Source organism: Helianthus annuus, chromosome 13 (assembly GCF_002127325.2).
Source record: "Helianthus annuus cultivar XRQ/B chromosome 13, HanXRQr2.0-SUNRISE, whole genome shotgun sequence".
In the NCBI taxonomy this organism is placed as follows: domain Eukaryota; kingdom Viridiplantae; phylum Streptophyta; class Magnoliopsida; order Asterales; family Asteraceae; genus Helianthus; species Helianthus annuus.
Genome location: NC_035445.2, coordinates 58,222,808 through 58,243,777, shown reverse-complemented (window position 1 = coordinate 58,243,777; position 20,970 = coordinate 58,222,808). Strand labels below are relative to the sequence as shown.

Genomic DNA, 20,970 nt, shown 5'->3' with positions numbered 1-20,970 from the left:
GTTCTAAAGTCTGTTTTGTAATAGAATGTATTAGCAGTAGTTAACCCAAGCAGTGTCTGTATACATCAGAGGTTAGAGTTTGTTAGGAGGTTAGATGTCGCTTTCATGGTGACGTCAGCAAAGATGCTCAGTATTTTGCAAGTGCCTATAAATAGTTCAGTACTTTGTACTGTTCTATTAGCTCTTTACATCACTCGTCTTCTTTGCACGAACAAACTACTGAGCTCGGGCTGAGGGGGAGTTTGCATTCATACATCTATCTTTGTAATCGTTGTTGAAATTAAATTCAATCATTCGGTTCATAGTGTAAAAGATGTTTGATTAAAGTATTACTCTCATTTGATTGTATGCAAAGTTTGTTTTCATTTTAATTCCGCTGCACAACTCATCTATTTTCATCTTAACTTCAAACACAAAATACAATCAAAAGGAAACTCAGATCCAACAACGGTGATGTCGAAGTGGTCCCATTCTCCATCTTCTTAGAAGATTGCCATTCAACCAATGCTTCCCTAGACAATTGCTTTCCATTCGACGTACTGATCTGCTAACCCCAAACTCTTCACTCAAACTCCCCACCATTTTCCCACTTCAAAACTCGTTAACCGCTTCCACAACATCCCCTAAAACACCAACAAAACAACAATAATCAAATTCAACAACCATAACATCAGTTTCCATGAACTAATTTAACACAATTCACAATTAATACCAAGATCCTTAAATCAAACAAACTATGAAACGGGAATTTGAGCCTGGTCTTTAGTAACATTTAGACGTTTTATGGTTTGAAAGTTACCTCCGTAGTCCCAAAACGTTGATTTGAACAAAAGCTAGAACGACGAAACCCTAACAGCCGTCACCACCAAATTTGGCACCTCTGTCCGTGGGTGTAGTTGCTGGAAGACTAACCCGTACCCGTCAAAGGTTCTAAATGGTCATCGGCTCTCTGTCCTCACCATTGTGTTCGTCGGAAGTATGTGATCGTCGAGAAACCCTAGCGCCGCCATCAGGGTTTGTGATTGTACCGATCTTTCCATGTTCCGTCACTCTAAATGCCCTTCCACCATTGCTATCGTTGGTGGCTGGAACCCTCCGATTTTCTCCCTCTCTAGTATTTCGTTCTCTCTCTACAAATGAAAAGAATAACGCATGATAATAGGGGTTTGATATGTGGAGCGGGAGTTCAAAATCTGGATGTTAGAGAAGTGGAACAGATTTGGCCGCCCAAAAATCCATGTAACCGCCCAAAAATCCATGTATGCTTCAAAGGCTTGTAACTTGTGGTTTAAAACTTGTATTTAACTAATCTGGTGAAATTATATATGTATCCATTCAATATACAGTATAGATAAATAATATATGATAGATAACAGATATAGATTATTTATTTAGTTCGGTTTAGCTATTAAACATTTTGTGATAATGATCAAGTACGTTGGGCTTTAATCACTTATATACTGAGGCATCATCTGCTTGTACCTTTTAATCCGCATGTCAATACTGAATAATACAACTATCAAAACGTCGACAAAAATGAGTAGGTCGTCATGGTGTCTTTGGATTTTTTTAAAAACTTTATAGTTTATACGATATGTCAAGAATACGTAAAACAAATTATAAGTTTGTTGTGTAGGGGTGAATTGTAACTAATTGCCTATATTTTTGTTAAAACTTTAGTGATTTAAGTGTAATAGGTTTAGGGGCTAAAAAACAAATAGTGTTTAAAAGACCAAACTACCCTCATTTTAGGGGTCATTCTATAAATAAAGGGGGGGGGAGGGAAGTTCTTATTTTTTGGGTATCTTAAAATACCCCTCCCTCATGTGTTAGTATAGATTATAGATTATAGATATAGATATGTCCTCATATGATTTCTTTTATTTTATAGTAACTAGGATTTTAACCCGCCGCGCGTTGCGGCGGCACGCAACGTAGATACGTGACGCAACGCAACACGCGGCATAGATACGATTTGGTTTATTATACAAAGTCTAAGTATTGATGCTGGTAGATGCGGACTTAGTCAAAGGATTGCGCATGATATTGTAGCATGTTTGAAATTGAAAATAACACTTTTGGTTTCAAGAGTTTTCTTTACAAAAACTCATAAATGTTGTATAATATCCATAAAAATTTAGAGTTCAACCCAGCTTTCATGCCTAACGGGTTATACAACACAAAAATCACTTTAATCCTCTTTCAAAAGTCACTACAATTGAATGAAAACAAATTCTACCTCCTGCTTAAACAGCCAAAAGTTGTCCTCGAAGCCCATTTTGTCTAAGCAAAGAAATTGTTTCAATCCTTTAATCACCTAAAATTATATGACAATTAAATACCACCTTGATGAAATGGTTCGTAAATTACATGGTGTTCCTGTATTATTCATGCTGCTATCAACCCACATAGCCACTATCAACCTCCATACCCAATGAGGTATGAACCCCAAAATTACAAATGAATAACACGGTTGGTTGGAATACATTACCTTTTGTCCTTTTGCTTTGAGTTCCAGATTTTGATAAGCTCTTGATGTAGGGTTTCCATGCTTTTAGTTTCTGTTAAAACATATAATAAATCAACATCAAAGTGAAAATTGATTTCAAGATTCCAAAAAGTCAAAATAAGTGAATCAGTGTATGAGATTATTGTATACCTTCGTTAGAATGTCTTTTTCTTTCTGCATTTTATTGTATCCCTCCATTAGCTTTGCATACTCATCTCTTCACAATGTCTCTTCCTTTGTTGTGACTTAACAAATTCTTCAATTATCTGCTTCAGTTTTGTGTCACGAATCAGCATATCTGCATATCTAGTGTAAGATGTGAACTAAAATCATTAAGAAAGCAAATGTAATAATCAATGAGTAAATGTTGGGCGAATTAGATGCCTGAGTCCAGAACCTTCAAATCTTGGGCGAATTGGATACCCGACTGAACCCAGAACCTTCAAAAGTCTCCCTTTCTTGTGATATCATCTTTTTTTTGAACGGCAAATATTACCTAATCCCTACTCCTAAATTACACCAATTTTACCCCATGCCAGGACTTGCACACTGATCTCTCTCCAAGAGGCACAAAGCCTCTACCACCCCACCAAAGTGGTGATGGCTGTGTGATATCCATGATCCATCTATGTCTAACAAGCACCAAATCTCCCTAAAAAACTTTTATTAAATGTGTTCATCAACAACAAAAAAACACCACATAAGACTGTGGGGTCTGGGGCGTGGGTTGGGACGGCGGTTAGTCTTTAACGCTGGCTAGATCACACCGTGCTAGCGTTGGCCATGGCGTTGCCCCATTGGCGTGGGGCGGGGTGACATGGCTGGCTTTGGTTGGCTGGTTCAATATAGCCGTTGGGGGTAACTGTTGCCAAACCGCTAGTTTAATTAAAAAAAATTATAGGCTGGCCACACCAACCTAAACCACGCCACGCCACACCACGCCCCTACTTTTTAAGTATTCCCTTGTGGATCTTACCCTCGACACATGTCGAGCAATGCCCCCAACCCAAGCCCCTCCACACCCCATAGTCTAAACATCATTTTCTGCAAAAAACCACATCAACAAATACTTACTGTTAAAAAATAAATGGCCATTTGATTAGAAGACTACTAATAACAATAATCACCCTCATCATATCTTTACCGTTTAATCCCTTCAAACAACAAATTAAAACAAAACCAGCAATCAACATTACACATATCAATAAGCAACAAAATCTATACCTTCAATATCAATAATCAACAAAACTTATTCCTTCAAACGTGGTCTATTTAGGTAACTTCACACCAATTTCTGAAGAATTGCATAATCAATTAATAGAATAAAAGAAATAGATTCGTGAAAAATAAAGCAAACATATATCTAGTTGAGATGATTTAAAATTCCGATTAAAAACCCTAGATAATCGAAATAAAGAGCAATAATAGCTTCACTCATCGCTGTTAAGAATTAGGGTAACATTTTGCATAGCTTCACTCATCGCTGTTAAGAATTAGGGCAACATTTTGAACCATTATGCTTGTTCTTTTATTTAGAAAATATAGCAAGTAACACATGCAATTAGTAGCAAGTAACATGTTTAGAAAGAATCCAGATTACCTTCCCAAGCATCATAAAACTCCGCAAATGAAGTGTTGGTATCAAGTCAGACCCAAATCATGACCTAACTGCCAGGTTGTCTTCATGAACCAAATCCTCAACTTGGTTTGATGCAGCCCAGACGGCTGTTGTATCCATGTATCCAAGCTCGTATACATAACATTTATTATAAAAAGATTACAGCTTAATTCAATGAATAGTTAAGTGATTAAAGTCACCATAGAAAACAATTGATTTTGTCTCTCTTTTTTTAATTTTCTGGAATGTATTTTCTTTCATATTTCTGGATATATATATTTCCAAGCTGGCCTGAAACATAATATATAGCAACAAGTCACAAGGTAAACCATGGTGTCTTATGGAATGCTCAATAAACAACTGCAAGGTCTTTTATTTGTGAAGCTTTTTTTAATAATTTGTTTTAAAATCTCACCTATATATGACACTTTCACTCATTTAAGCTTCTTTTAAATTGCTTGACATCTCAATTTCCATCATAGATAACATTTATTATAAAAAGATTACAGCTCAATTCAAACTATAACATTTGTGGCATGTAACAACCGATATATTTTTAACAATAAAATAACAATCATAAAAGATTTCAATAATAAAGAAAAACGAATCAAGTTTACCGTCCGAGTAGCGAATGTTGGTGTCACAAACAATGTCAAACCATCGTCTACACAGAGTCGGTTTGAACAAGATTGCTGGTCTTAGAGCAAGATATCTGCATAAATTATGATATTTTTAGTGTTTATAATGTCAAATTCTCTAAAAGAAGATATTTGGAAGTCACCGAGTGCGAGTGCTAAATGCAATGAACCATCTGAGTACTTGGTAGCCATTTTGTCAAAGGAGCAAGGCACACTTAAGACGCATATGCCTTGCCCGAAGTTTAGGCGCAAGGCTCTTAAAAACCAAGGGCTTTTTTAAGCTAGGCGCGTTTTATAAAAATGCCATTATTAGGGATATTAGACGTGAAAAATATCTAAAAAGCACATGTTTCATCATCTAAAAGTGGTAGTTGGATTTCACCAGGGTATGATCTCTAAACTTGTTTGTTCCCTTAGCTCAAATTGTTGCTATCATCAGTAGAAGCTTTCACAGTAACTTGTTTCATTCTATGCACAACTCGATTAATAACATGTTTCTGTGCAATAGCAATAGCATCAAAATATCACATCCAAAATATTTTTAACTTTCTAGATGCAAGTTAAAAAAATAGAATTAAAAAAATGCATACTTGTAAACATTAGTATCCTAGTACTATGGTGATGTCGAAGTGGTCCCATTCTCCATCTTCTTAGAAGATTGCCATTCAACCAATGCTTCCCTAGACAATTGCTTTCCATTCGACGATTAGTTTACTGATCTGCTAACCCCAAACTCTTCACTCAAACTCCCCACCATTTTCCCACTTCAAAACTCGTTAACCGCTTCCACAACATCCCTTAAAACACCAACATAACAACAATAATCAAATTCAACAACCATAACATCAGTTTCCATGAACTAATTTAACACAATTCACAATTAATACTAAGATCCTTAAATCAAACAAACTATGAAACGGGAATTTGAGCCTGGTCTTTAGTAACATTTAGACGTTTTATGGTTTGAAAGTTACCTTCGCAGTCCCTAAACGTTGATTTGAACAAAAGCTAGAACGACAAAACCCTAACAGCCGTCACCACCAAATTTGGCACCTCTATTCGTGGGTGTAGTTGCTGGGAGACTAACCCGTACCCGTCAAAGGTTCTAAATGGTCATCGGCTCTCTGTCCTCACCATTATGTTCGCCGGAAGTATGTGATCGTCGAGAAACCCTAGCGCCGCCATCAGGGTTTGTGATTGTACCGATCTTTCTATGTTCCGTCACTCTAAATGCCCTTCCACCATTGCCATCGCTGGTGGCTGGAATCCTCCGATTTTCTCCCTCTCTAGTCTTTCGTTCTCTCTCTACAAATGAAAAGAATAACGCATGATAATAGGGGTTTGATATGTGGAGCGGGAGTTCAAAATCTGGATGCTAGAGAAGTGGTACAGATTTGGCCCCCCAAAAATCCATGTAACCGCCCAAAAATCCATGTATGCTTCAAAGGCTTGTAACTTGTGGTTTAAAACTTGTATTTAACTAATCTGGTGAAATTAAATTTGTATCCATTCAATATACAGTATAGATAAATAATATATGATAGATAACAGATATAGATTATTTATTTAGTTCGGTTTAGCTATTAAACATTTTGTGATAATGATCAAGTACGTTGGGCTTTAATCACTTGTGTAACACCCCGTGTTTTCGAATGTCAAAGTCAAAGTCCAAGTCAAGTTTGACTTCTTTGACTGTAATTAGTCTATTTTATGTTTTATTATTTGTATTATGTGGAGTAAGTGTTGTTAATCAAAGGAATCGAAGTAATCGAATGTTTAATCGACGCGAAACGCTTTACGACTGTGAATAGTAGGAAGTAACAATGCGATAAAGTCAATCAATCAATAATAATCAAGCTACTCAAATCATCAATCGAACTTGGTGTTATATTACTGTGTGTGTGCCTTACGTGTTACCTGTGCGTGCTTACTTTATGTTATGTGTGGTGATCAATCGAATCGAAACTCGAAACTCAATCGAACTCAATCGAAATCGAATTATGATGAATGGTAGCGAAAGGATAGTGTGAAATATAGATGCTTGTATGTAGATATAGTGGTTGGGATTAAAGGTAATTTGAATAGGAAACTCTATCGTACTCGTATCGCCTTCAATCGAAATCAAAATATCAGAAATCGTCGCACCGAACGCTCAAAGTAGGCTGTGAATCGATCAGGCTCCTAGCCGATCGAATAGCCCAGCCGATCGGACGGACCGTCCGATCAAGCAGGCTGTCCGATCGGGATGCCTGGCCGATCGGCCAGCTCTTTCCCCTTTTGGAAGCCTATAAAGTATTCTAGGATGATGTCATCATGGTGTTCTTCTAGAACATCATGTTTTGGCCTCAACCCACCAAGAATCACTTGGATCTAGCCGATTTCCACACAAACAAACTAAGATCTATCACAGATCTGAACATTTATACGGTGTGAAGGATTGAAAGGAGGAATTTCCAACTTTCTTTCAACTCTTTTACACTCAATGTCTTCAAACCGATAGAAACGGAGCTTGAGCTAACTCACTAATTATTCTAATGGTTGTGTGGTTCAAGATTCGGATTCTATCTACGAGGTTCACCGATTTCGGGTTAAACGTTAAACTACCGTTTCGAAACGTTCACCGGCTGGACTTGGGTGATTCCTGTCCGAGCAGGGGAAACAAGTAAGAACGAAGGTGCCATGGTTCAGCTCGTTGTCAAAATACCTCGATATAACGTCAAACAACCAGAATAGCCAAGTGTTAGACGAACAGGCCGACCAGGTCAGAATGCTGACCGATCGAACAGGCTGTTTGAACGAACAGCCCAACCGATTGGACATGTCAGCCGATCGACCAGGCCAGCCGATCGGCTAGCACATGGCCCCACTCTTTAACAATTTCATGAAGTATAGTATTGAACGAAGTGATGTTCGATCGAACGACTGTTTGGTAACATTACTCTTCGAATCATGAGATACTATGCTTCAACCCTTAATCGATTTCCAACTCGTTCGACGTATTGGAGTGCCACCCGATCGAACATGTCGTCCGATCAGGTGACATCCCACTGAGGACCCATTCTAAAGTACCTAACCGATCAGTTAAGCCAGCCGATCGAACAGGCCGTTCGATCGATCGACCTGAAAGTTAAGGACACTTCAATGTTCTCAAATACTACAACGAAAACTTCAAAAGGACGAGCCATCATACACAAACACATCCTACTCAAAGGAAGAAACAATCCACTCGAACAGTCAACCGATCGAGCCTACCGGCCGATCGAACAGGCTGTCCGAACGGACTGTCTAACCGAACGAACAACCCGTTCGATCGAACCTACAGTTCGATCGACCAGGCTGTTCGACCCATCATCACTTATTTCCATTTAACGCGTTACTCATCGTTATGCTATCGAACTATTCAGGCTAACCCTACTCTCAAGCGCTCCCTTCAATCCATCAATCAATCGCTGTGAGTATACTCGAACCCTTTTTGCTTTAGCACTTTTGGGTGTTACATACGTCACTTATCTAAATCACAATCGAACACACTACTCAATTATTTAAACGCTAACCGTTCTGCATGTATTACGTGACTAAATGAATGCTTGTTGTTATGTTTACACGTGGAATGTTGTCTACCTGCCTTAACGACGTAGTACTATAGTTTGGACTCAGCACCCGTTCACACGGGGGTTGTTAAGGACAATTACTTGCATGGATTACGGTGGTAATCATGTATTGCGAACTGCCTCGGGCAGTCAACCCGCAGTCATTGGTATCGATAGATCCATGTCGATAATTAACATGCTTCGTTTTCCTCTGTGTACGTGCTGGTTATGCGTAAACTATTTCGAACTCTATATGCTATTATCAAACTTGTATGCTTACCTTTACATTTTATGTATTGACTTTATTTTAACGTATGTGACAGGCAATTAGGATGCTTATCTGCTAGGAAGGCGAGCTTAGAATAAGCGTCTAGAGCATAGTTGTCTGTAGATCTTGCAGATCGAGTCTCTAGAAGCATTTGAACAATTATATTATTTATATTTGAATCTGAGTTGTTGGAACAGGACATTTGACTAGTTGTTATCTGTAATAATTTATTTTACTATTTGGGATACGGTATGGGACGTATTAATTAAACTAAATAGTAATGATAGTTGTTGTGGAAACTTCTGGATAATCTGTTTCGCTCAGTGCCATGCCCCGATGATCCCGCCATCGGTTGGGGTGTGACAGATTGGTATCAGAGCCATAACTATAGGGAATTAGGCTTGACATGACCTAGTCTGGGTCGTTGTCTTAGGGACCTATACTATAGTTAGGAACCAACAGACCAAAGCTTATGTGCTATACCCAACTATTTCTCACTATCACTGCACTCGAATTTTCAAATGGAATCAAGCGATTTAGTCAGGATTAGGTGTGAAAACCGCAAACTCTCGACTACATTGCTTGGTCAATGCTGATTTTATCAATTCATCAATGATTTCTTCATTAATTTTTCAAACCAACAAGGAGAATTATACCAAATCATGAGTGAAATCCATATTTTGATGAGTAATCTCCTCAATTTTTACTAAAACAAGGAAGAAGTTGCTAAGCTAGGGGTGAAACCCTAACCTTGACAACTTGTTCCGGATTTTTACTTTTCTCACCAAAGCCTCGACGGACTCCAATGACCTGAACTCGCAAGCATGACCTAGGGAATGCGTGTTTTAGACAATATTATGCTATGATACACACGACTCGCGTTGCTAATCTATCTCAAGACGCTAACAAGTCACTGCAGTTTTAGACAATATTATGCTATGATACACGATTATACTATACTACTCGACACGCTATACGACTATACGATGCTACTCGATATGCTAATCGCAACCGAACAAACGAACACACGCGAGCTTTGAATGACAGGTTTCTGTATTCTGACTGCATCTGTGATTAAATGCCTATATGCTTATGTGCTTCTGTGATTCTGTGCTCTATGTGCTTCTATGCTTCTGTGATTTCGTGAATCTGTGGTTTTGTGCCTATGTGTTTATGTGATTCATGCCTTATCGTGTTCCTGAGCTTTAGTAAGTAGTAGACGTGTGAGATGAGATTCGACTTGTTGTGTCTGAGACCTACGACAATGTCTGTTGTAGACCATGTCGTCATCTAGACACCGAACCCCTCTTACCCGCCAAGAAAAGAGAGACAAGCGTCTCGTTGCTATCATCGCCAAGCAAGTGGCAAAAGCTGTGAGCGAGGTGTATGAAAACGTCAACAAATCGTCTGAGGAATCGCGAACCGAAGCTCCTAAAGATGCTAACAAGACTGTTTTCAGCTTCAAACAGTTCAAGGCATGCGGACCAAAAGAATTCGCTGGGGAAGATGGCCCTACCGCCATGTTTCAATGGTTTGATTCGGTTGAAGTCACTCTGCGCCAAAGCGGCTGTCCTGAAAATCTCCGCACCGTCAATGCGACCGGTGTCTTCCAGTCCCGAGCTCTAGACTGGTGGACGGCCGAACGAAACAAACGCGGGAATGATGCAGCTTATGAGCTGACTTGGGAAGAGCTGAAGGCCATCATGATGGACGAATTCTGCCCTCCCCATGAACGCCAAAAGCTGGAGGACGAGTTTTGGAACATCAAGCAGAAGGATGGAGACAACGCTGCCTTAACTGCTCGCTTCAAGCAGCTTAGCATTATTTGTCCCGATCAAGTCAAGATGCCAGACATGGCCATCAAGAAGTACATTCGAGCTCTACCTGATTGTGTTGCCGACTTTGTTCACGCCACCAAGACATCATCAATTGAGGAGACCTACTTGCTTGCCGCCGAGATCAATGACAAGCGGGTAAAGTCTGGTTTCTGGGATAAGCCATCCAAGTCTCTGTATCAAGCTACTACTGCACCAACCGCTGACACCACCACTGCTCAACCGTCCAAGTCATCACGTCGCAAGAAGAAGCACAACAACAGCGGCTCCAGTAACAAAAACTGTCCTGTCACAACAACTGCTGCTCCTCAGCAAGCCGTACAGGCTCAGCAGCAGTCTCATCACCGACCAGCTCCAGTGACCAACGCACCGCCAGCAAAGCGCGCTTACACAGGTCCCCACCCGCTCTGCCCGACATGCTCATATCATCATCCGGTGGGACTTGCCTGTCGTTTCTGTGCTCATTGCAATCTTTACGGTCATTTCACTGCTAACTGTTGCTATGGTTCTTGTCAAGCCCCAGTTCAAGCCACTGCTCATCAAGCTCTACTCCCAGCCCCTCAAGGCCAACCCGCAGCTCAAGCACCCGCGGTCAATGCTCGAGTCTGCTTTGCATGTGGTGATCCTAACCATTTTGCAACCATGTTCCCGAACAGGGTGGTGAAACAAGAGCCCCAACAGCAGCAGCAGCAGCCCCAACAGCAGCAACAAGCAGCCCGTGCAAGAACCTTCAACATCAACGCCCGTCAAGCCCAGGCTGACAACAACGTGGTTAATGGTATGTTCCTTGTGAATGGTATTTATGCATCATGTTTGTTTGATACGGGAGCCGATAACTGCTTTGTGTCGTTTGAATTCGAGAAGCTCCTTAGTCATAAGCGCTCTTATCTCCCCTCGTCATTCGAAGTCGAAGTCGCTACTGGAAGAACTGTCGCCGTTAACTCTGTTCTCCGTGATTGTACTCTCGAGCTCAACAATCACATCTTCCCAATCGACCTTATTCCGATGCAGCTCGGAAGTTTCAACGTCATAGTAGGCATGGACTTTCTTCGCGGAAAGCATGCTGAAGTTGTGTGTTTTGATAAAATGATTCGATTCTCGCTCGAGAATGGCGATCTATTATGTGTGTACGGTGAAACAGCTTCGAAAGGTCTCAAGCTTATGTCATGCATCCAAGCTAGCAAGTATCTCCGCAAGGAATACAGAGCTTTCTTGGCCAACATCGTAGTAGCGGAGAAGGAAAAGAAAAAGAAGGCTGAAGTCGAAGACGTTCCAGTGGTCCGTGAATTTCCTCAGGTGTTCCCTGACGATCTTCCTGGACTACCGCCAAGTCGTGATATCGACTTTCGTATCGACCTCATTCCTGGAGCTAACCCCGTTGCCAAAGCCCCTTATCGACTCGCTCCATCCGAAATGAGGGAACTTTCGAACCAACTCCAGGAATTACTTGAAAAAGGCTTTATTCGCCCGAGCACCTCTCCCTGGGGCGCGCCAGTCCTTTTCGTTAGAAAGAAGGATGGGTCGTTCAGGATGTGCATCGACTATCGGGAGTTGAATAAGTTAACCATCAAGAACCGTTACCCTCTACCTCGCATCGACGATTTTTTTGATCAGCTACAAGGTGCTAAGTGTTTCTCGAAGATCGATCTACGTTCAGGCTATCATCAATTGCGCATTCAAGAGGAAGACATCCCTAAAACCGCTTTTCGTACCCGATACGACCACTATGAATTCGTTGTTATGCCTTTTGGTTTAACCAACGCACCCGCGGTTTTCATAGATCTGATAAATCGCGTGTGTAAGCCATTTCTAGACCGTTTTGTCATCGTGTTCATCGATGATGTCTTGATCTATTCCAAGTCGAAAGCCGAACACGCGCAACATCTACGTTTGGTTCTCGAACTACTCCAGGGGAATCAACTCTATGCCAAGTTCTCCAAGTGCGAATTCTGGCTGGAGGAGGTTCAGTTTCTGGGTCACCTCGTTAATAGTCAAGGTATTCATGTCGATCCCGCGAAGATTGAGGCAGTTAAGAGCTGGATTACGCCTAAGAACCCGTCCGAAGTTCGTTCTTTTCTCGGACTAGCGGGCTATTATCGACGATTTATCAAAGGATTCTCTAAGATCGCTGTGCCGCTTACCGCTCTTACTCATAAAGACAAGCCTTTTGTTTGGGGAACTGAACAAGAGTCTGCTTTTCAAACCCTTAAGCACATGCTTTGCAACGCTCCTGTTCTCACGTTGCTAGATGGAAACAACGATTTCATTGTTTATTGTGATGCTTCCAACCTTGGTCTTGGCTGTGTTCTCATGCAACGGGACAAGGTTATAGCTTACGCATCTCCTCAGCTCAAAATCCACGAGAAGAACTATACAACCCATGATCTCGAGTTAGGCGCAGTTATTTTTGCATTGAAGATTTGGCGACACTACCTGTATGGTACCAAGTGTACGATCTTCACCGATCACAGGAGTTTACAACACATCTTTAATTAGAAAGAACTTAACATGCGTCAACGCCGATGGGTAGAATTTCTTAACGATTTCGACTGTGAGATTCGTTATCACCCAGGCAAGGCAAATGTTGTTGCCGACGCGCTCAGCAGACGGAGTTATTTGCTCAGTATTCGCAATACCCATGCCCAGCATGATCTCGAAACCCTCATCCGCGAAGCCCAGCATGCTTGTTTTAACGAACGCACTTTGAAGAAAGAGAGGATCTATCACGATGGAGCTCAGCTGGTAAGCAAAGCAAATGGGATTTTCTATTATCTGGACCGAATTTGGATCCCTAAGCGGACCGATTTGCGAAAGATTATAATGGACTAAGCCCACAAATCCCGCTATTCTATTCATCCCGGTGCTGATAAAATGTACCAGGATCTTCGCTACAAGTACTGGTGGCCGGACATGAAGCGGGATATCGCTCTTTATGTTGGAAGTTGCCTGACTTGTGTAAGAGTTAAGGCTGAACATCAACGACCTTCTGGCTTACTCGAACAACCTCCAATCCCCATATGGAAGTGGGAGAGTATAGCTATGGATTTCATAACCAAACTATCGCCCACGCCATCAGGTCACGACAGCATTTGGGTTATAGTTGATCGTCTGACCAAATCAGCCCACTTTTTGCCAATACGGGAAGACTACAAGGTAGAACGACTAGCCCGAATCTACACCGACGAGATCATTTGTAATCATGGTACGCCTCGTGACATCATTTCAGACCGTGACGCTCGGTTTACTTCACGATTGTGGGAAACGTTTCAAGCAGCTCTCGGTACGTCGCTTAACCTAAGTACCGCATTCCACCTTCAAACCGACGGACAGATTGAAAGAACAATCCGTACTCTTGAAGACATGCTCCGCGCGTGTGTCATAGACTTCGGTGGTAGTTGGAACAAATACCTACCGTTAGTCGAATTCTCGTACAACAACAGCTATCATGCCAGTATACAAATGGCACCATTCGAGGCCTTATATGGAAGAAGATGTCGTTCACCTATTGTGTGGCACGAGATCGGTCATTCGCAACTAACTGGTCCCGAGCTACTACAAGAGACGACTGACAAAATCCTCCAGATTCGAGACAACTTGTCGGAAGCCAGGGATAGACAGAAAAGTTACGACGATAGAAGACGCAAACCCCTTGAATTTGACGTTGGCGACTACGTACTCCTAAAGGTATCACCTTGGAAGGGTGTGGTCAGATTCGGCAAGAAAGGGAAACTAGTGCCTCGATATGTTGGACCATTTAAGATTTTGGAAAGAATCGGAAAAGTCGCCTACAGACTCGAACTACCGGAGGAACTTAGTAACGTCCACCCAACTTTCCATGTGTCGAACCTCCGAAAGTGCCTAGCTGACCATGATCTGGTTGTACCTCTCGATGACCTTCAAGTAAACGAAACGCTACACTTCGTGGAAAAGCCTGTCGAAATCATGGATCGCCAAACCAAGCAACTCAGACGCTCGCGCATCCCTATCGTGAAAGTCCGATGGGAAGGCAAACGAGGCGCAGAGTTCACTTGGGAACTCGAAAGCGACATGAAGGCGAAGTACCCGCAGTTGTTCAAGTGAAAGTCTAGAGAGATAGTGCTCCAAAGATGATTCACGGTGCTGCGCAGCTTTCAGCCTAATTTCGGGACGAAATTCCCTAAACAAGGGGAGGCTGTAACACCCCGTGTTTTCGAATGTCAAAGTCAAAGTCAAAGTCCAAGTCAAGTTTGACTTCTTTGACTGTAATTAGTCTATTTTATGTTTTATTATTTGTATTATGTGGAGTAAGTGTTGTTAATCAAGGGAATCGAAGTAATCGAATGTTTAATTGACGTGAAATGCTTTACCACTGTGAATAGTAGGAAGTAACAATGCGATAAAGTCAATCAATCAATAATAATCAAGCTACTCGAATCATCAATCGAACTCGAAACTCGAATTATGCGAATTTGGTGTTATATTACGTGTGTGTGCGCCTTACGTGTTACCTGTGCGTGCTTACTTTATGTTATGTGTGGTGATCAATCGAATCGAAACTCGAAACTCAATCGAACTCAATCGAAATCGAATTATGATGAATGGTAGCGAAAGGATAGTGTGAAATATAGATGCTTGTATGTAGATATAGTGGTTGGGATTAAAGGTAATTTGAATAGGAAACTCTATCGTACTCGTATCGCCTTTAATCAAAATCAAAATATCAGAAATCGTCGCACCGAACGCTCAAAGCAGGCTGTGAATCGATCAGGCTCCTAGCCGATCGAACAGCCCAGCCGATCAGACGGACCGTCCAATCGAGCAGGTTGTCCGATCGGGATGCCTGGCCGATCGGCCAGCTCTTTCCCCTTTTGGAAGCCTATAAATAGGCCTGTCATTGTCATTCTTTCCACTTTTGGAAACTCTCTGACCGACCAGCTCGTGCACCCCTTCTTTTCTCAGATTTCTCTCGATTCCGGTAAGATTTTATCCTAAATCTTGTACTTTCTTGAACAATACACACTCCTACACCTTTCTATCTTTCAAATCTTGGTTTCTAACCGTGAAATCATCAAGATCTAAGTATTCTAGGATGATGTCATCATGGTGTTCTTCAAGAACATCATGTTTTGGCCTCAACCCACCAAGAATCACTTGGATCTAGCCGATTTCCACACAAACAAACTAAGATCTATCACAGATCTGAACATTTATATGGTGTGAAGGATTGAAAGGAGGAATTTCCAACTTTCTTTCAACTCTTTTACACTCAATGCCTTCAAACCGGTAGAAACGAAGCTTGAGCCAACTCACTAATTATTCTAATGGTTGTGTGGTTCAAGATTCGGATTCTATCTACGAGTTTCACCGATTTCGGGTTAAACGTTAAACTACCGTTCCGAAACGTTCACCGGCCGGACTTGGGTGATTCCTGTCCGAGCAGGGGAAACAAGTAAGAACGAAGGTGCCATGGTTCAGCTCGTTGTCAAAATACCTCGATATAACGTCAAACAATCAGAACAGCCAAGTGTTAGACGAACAGGCCGACCAGGTCAGAATGCTGACCGATCGAACAGGCTGTTCGAACGAACAGCTCAACCGATCGGACATGTCAGCCGATCGACCAGGCCAGCCGATCGGCTAGCACATGGCCCCACTCTTTAACAATTTCATGAAGTTGAACGAAGTGATGTTCGATCGAACGACTGTTTGGTAACATTACTCTTCGAATCATGAGATACTATGCTTCAACCCTTAATCGATTTCTAACTCATTCGACGTATTGGAGTGCCACCCGATCGAACATGCCGTTCGATCAGGTGACATCCCACTGAGGACCCATTCTGAAGTACCTAACCGATCGGTTAAGCCGGCCGATCGAACAGGTCGTTCGATCGATCGACCTGAAAGGTAAGGACACTTCAGTGTTCTCAAATACTACAACGAAAACTTCAAAAGGATGAGCCATCATACACAAACACATCCTACTCAAAGGAAGAAACAATCCACTCGAACAGTACAACCGATCGAGCCTACCGGCCGATCGAACAGGCTATCCGAACGGACTGTCTAACCGAACGAACAACCCGTTCGATCGAACCTACAGTTCGATCGACCAGGCTGTTCGACCCATCATCACTTATTTCCATTTAACGCGTTACTCATCGTTATGCTATCAAACTATTCAGGCTAACCCTACTCTCAAGCGCTCCCTTCAATCCATCAATCAATCGCTGTGAGTATACTCGAACCCTTTTTGCTTTAGCACTTTTGGGTTTTACATACGTCACTTATCTAAATCACAATCGAACACACTACTCAAGTATTTAAACGCTAACTGTTCTGCATGTATTACGTGACTAAATGAATGCTTGTTGTTATGTTTACACATGGAATGTTGTCTACCTGCCTTAACGACGTAGTACTATAGTCTGGACTCTGCACCCGTTCACACGGGGGTTGTTAAGGACAATTACTTGCATGGATTACGGTGGTAATCATGTATTGCGAACTGCCTCGGGCAGTCAACCCGCAGTCATTGGTATCGATAGATCCATGTCGATAATTAACATGCTTCGTTTTCCTCTGTGTACGTGCTGGTTATGGTAAACTATTTCGAACTCTATATGCTATTATCAAACTTGTATGCTCACCTTTACATTTTATGTATTGACTTTATTTTAACGTATGTGACAGGCAATTAGGATGCTTATCTGCTAGGAAGGCGAGCTTAGAATAAGCGTCTAGAGCATAGTTGTCTGTAGATCTTGCAGATCGAGTCTCTAGAAGCATTTGAACAATTATATTATTTATATTTGAATCTGAGTTGTTGGAACAGGACATTTGACTAGTTGTTATCTGTAATAATTTATTTTACTATTTGGAATACGGTATGGGACGTATTAATTAAACTAAATAGTAATGATAGTTGTTGTGGAAACTTCTGGACAATCTGTTTCGCTCAGTGCCATGCCCCGATGATTCCGCCATCGGTTGGGGTGTGACAACTTGTACACTGAGGCATCATCTGCTTGTACCTTTTAATCCGCATGTCAATACTGAATAATACAACTATCGAAACGTCGACAAAAATGAGTAGGTCGTCATGGTGTCTTTGAATTTTTTTAAAAACTTTATAGTTTATACGATATGTCAAGAATACGTAAAAAAAATTGCCTATAATTTTGATAAAACCTCAGTGATTTAAGTGTAATATGTTTAGGGGTTAAAAAACAAATAGTGTTTAAAAGACCAAACTACCCTCATTCTAGGGGTCATTCTATAAATAAAGGGGGGGGGAGGGAAGTTCTTATTTTTTTGGGTATCTTAAAATACTCCTCCCTCATGCGTTAGTATAGATTATAGATTATAGATATAGATATGTCCTCATATGATTTCTTTTATTTTATAGTAACTAGGATTTTAACCCGCCGCGCGTTGCGGCGGCACGCGACGTAGATACGCGACGCAACGCAACACGCGGCATAGATACGATTTGGTTTATTATACAAAGTCTAAGCATTGATGCTGGTAGATGCGGACTTAGTCAAAGGATTGCGCATGATATTGTAGCATGTTTGAAATTGAAAATAACACTTTTGGTTTCAAGAGTTTTCTTTACAAAAACTCATAAATGTTGTATAATATCCATAAAAATTTAGAGTTCAACCCAGCTTTAATTTAGAGTGCAGGGATCTTTGGGTTATTTGTTCAAAGTTGAAATGCAAGTAAAATTGGGCAGCACATGAGCGACGGTACAAGAACATAACGTATGGTCAGATAGAATACAATTTGACAGAAAGTGCAAACCGTAACCTACGGTTTTTTAACCGTAGGCTACGGCTGAAGGAGTTTGTGGATCTCTTTGAGTGGGCCGCTAAGACATGAATTAAGGGGGCTGCTTGTTGGATTCTTTTTGGACGGTAACATCAGATAGAGAACATCACATGCATTTGTTTTGTGGCAGCCATATTTGGACTTTGAGAGGGTTCACGTAAGAAGGGTAGTCAACAACACCAATCATCACATCTCACGCAGCCCAAGAGGGTCTTGGGGATTATTTGGCGGCTGATGACATCATCATTACTTTGGATTCACTAATTCTAAGGAGGCGGCGAATCACGTGATCTTTGATAGGTGGACTTGAGGGTTTGACTTTGGAATGATAATGATTTTTGGGCAGCCATCACACTTATTTTTGTGAAGATTGGAGGCAAATAAAAGCATCACCATGTGGACTTTTAAGAAGCAATATAACTCTCATCATCACTATTTTAGTAGTCCACGTGACAATAGGATTATTATTAAAATCAACATACATCATTATCAATATATGGTGGAGCAACATCTTGGACTTTTTGGCAGACATTGGGCCGCGCATGTAGCATGTAAATTGGGGGCCCACGATTTGGAAGCCCATACTCACATACGTTAACATTGATTGCGAAGAGGAGGATCAGCAGCCGTCATCGTTGAACACAAGGAGAACATCAGGGACGAATTTAATTGTTCTTTCTCATCTTCCAAGCCAATCCATGAAGTCTAACCTAATCGGGATGACAACCGATGCTGTGAAGACTACTATGCGCGGCTAAACTTTTTGTGACTTCTGCCCGGATGAACGTTTATACGGTTTGACTTAATTATTCGTTTTTTCTGATTCTTGTAAACTGGTATATCTTGACCACTTGTGTTGGATTATTGGTAAACGTTTCTTGTGTTTGAATTACTTGTCATTTATTAAGCGTATTGGCAACTTCCTTGCGTTGTTAGCGGGTTGGTAAATTGGTGGGTAATTGATACAATCAAACGGGTTATTAGGTTGCATAGTGAATCTTAAAAACTATCCCTATTAACTAATCAAATTCATTAATTCCGAGGTCATGTCTATGTGGTGTTTTGAATCAGAAAACGGATTTTTATATTAAAACGGGTATTCGGGATTCCGGGTGGAGGTTACTTCTTCTCATCTTGATAACACTTTTCGTGACAAATTGTGTTTTATTTTAAATCTACAAACAAACCCCCAATTTAGATAATTTAGTTTAATTAGTTTCTTTAACACTGACCAAAAATTCCCCGTGGATACGATACCCTACTTACGCTATCTATGTAGTTTAATTAGGTTTTTGCATGACCCTTACGACAGTCATCACCTATGGTTCGGTATTACAGGTCAATCCTAGTCCACTAATACCAATAGGCAGCAGAGGGAAAGAAGCACTACACCTAGGAATCAACAACACTAAAACTTTGTTATAAATTATCCCTTTCTTTAGCAGACTTGGGACTAAAAGAATGGTTGGGACAACAAACATCCATCTCGTTTGTATTTTGGATACCCGTATAACCATCGAAGGCTGTTGAAGTGACTAATTTCTGGAAATTGGGAAGCGTTGAGAACAAAGAAATTATTGGAGTTATCATTTCTCTCTAGTACCAATACGTTTGATGTTAAGAAAAGATCTCTTGCAGTAAGGTTGGCTAGAGATTTCTTGTAAAAACACTAGCCCTACTCAGTTCATAATGAGAAGATTTTCATCTTCTTTATCATTTTATCATTATGCACATAAGAGAGGAGCCGTATGAGATGAAAATCTCATGTACGGTTCTGTAACGGAGATTCTTTGAATTGAATGACGACCAAGACCTTCTCTCTGGCCCCCTTTTCTTGTAGCTTTCGAAGTTGACCAATCACGAATAAGATCATCTTTGCTCAGGCACCAACGGCGGGTAGATAAATAAAGGAAAAAGCCTTCTCTAGAGCATGCTCATGACAAGATCACGATTTCCCACTTTAAAGGTTGGCACTTCAGGGGCTCTTTCACCTCCCAAAGAACCCCACAGGTAATCCTCTTATGCCACATGAGGCTGGTTAGAAGTACCAGGAAGCATTCAATGCGCCTGAGAAGGGCTTGCTTTTGTAGTGACGAGTGCTCGAAAACCACAGCCAATCACGAAGGCCAGAGAAAAAGAGCAACTCGTCTTGCTAAAAAGCAAAGAGAATGCTTTCACCCCTATGAAACATGCCACCTTCAAGAGAACAGAGAAAAAACGAAATCCCTCTATCGAAAGACAGAGAAGATTGTAAAGCGTCAAGAGAGTGATGAGTAACCCTCTTTTAAACAGAAAAATATTAGTTCATATAACTAGATTCGGAAAATTCACATACATGAAGGGGTGAGGCTTATGGCTCTTCTTGCTGATTATTATTATGACAAGTATCAAGTGGAAGTGAAGTGATGTGTGCAGCTAAGGCATCCTAACAGACCATCATTAAAAATGTTAGGTTTGACACATTGTATTATTTACTTGTCACACTCGCACTCATCATTAAAAATGTTGTTGATAACTCGCTTAAAACCCAACAACTCCCATATAAATCATCAACTTGTGTGCATCATTTAAAAATACGGGCTAAATGGGTCAGGTTCGGGGTGACCCGAATTTATATGTGTGTGGGTTAGGGTTGAAATCTTTCACCCGTATAATAATATGGGTCGAGTTCGAGTTAAACATTTCAACTCGCCAACCTGC

General features: G+C 41.0%; 1 long non-coding RNA gene across 1 annotated transcript; it reads right to left on the bottom strand.

Annotated features, from left to right (window-relative positions):
* Positions 1-2,076: 2,076 nt before the first annotated feature.
* LOC110905088 lies at positions 2,077-2,844 on the bottom strand. Its single transcript, XR_002572916.2, has 3 exons — positions 2,660-2,844; positions 2,492-2,561; positions 2,077-2,317 (listed from the first exon to the last, which is right to left on the bottom strand). It is a non-coding gene; the product is annotated as an uncharacterized LOC110905088 (long non-coding RNA).
* Positions 2,845-20,970: the final 18,126 nt, after the last annotated feature.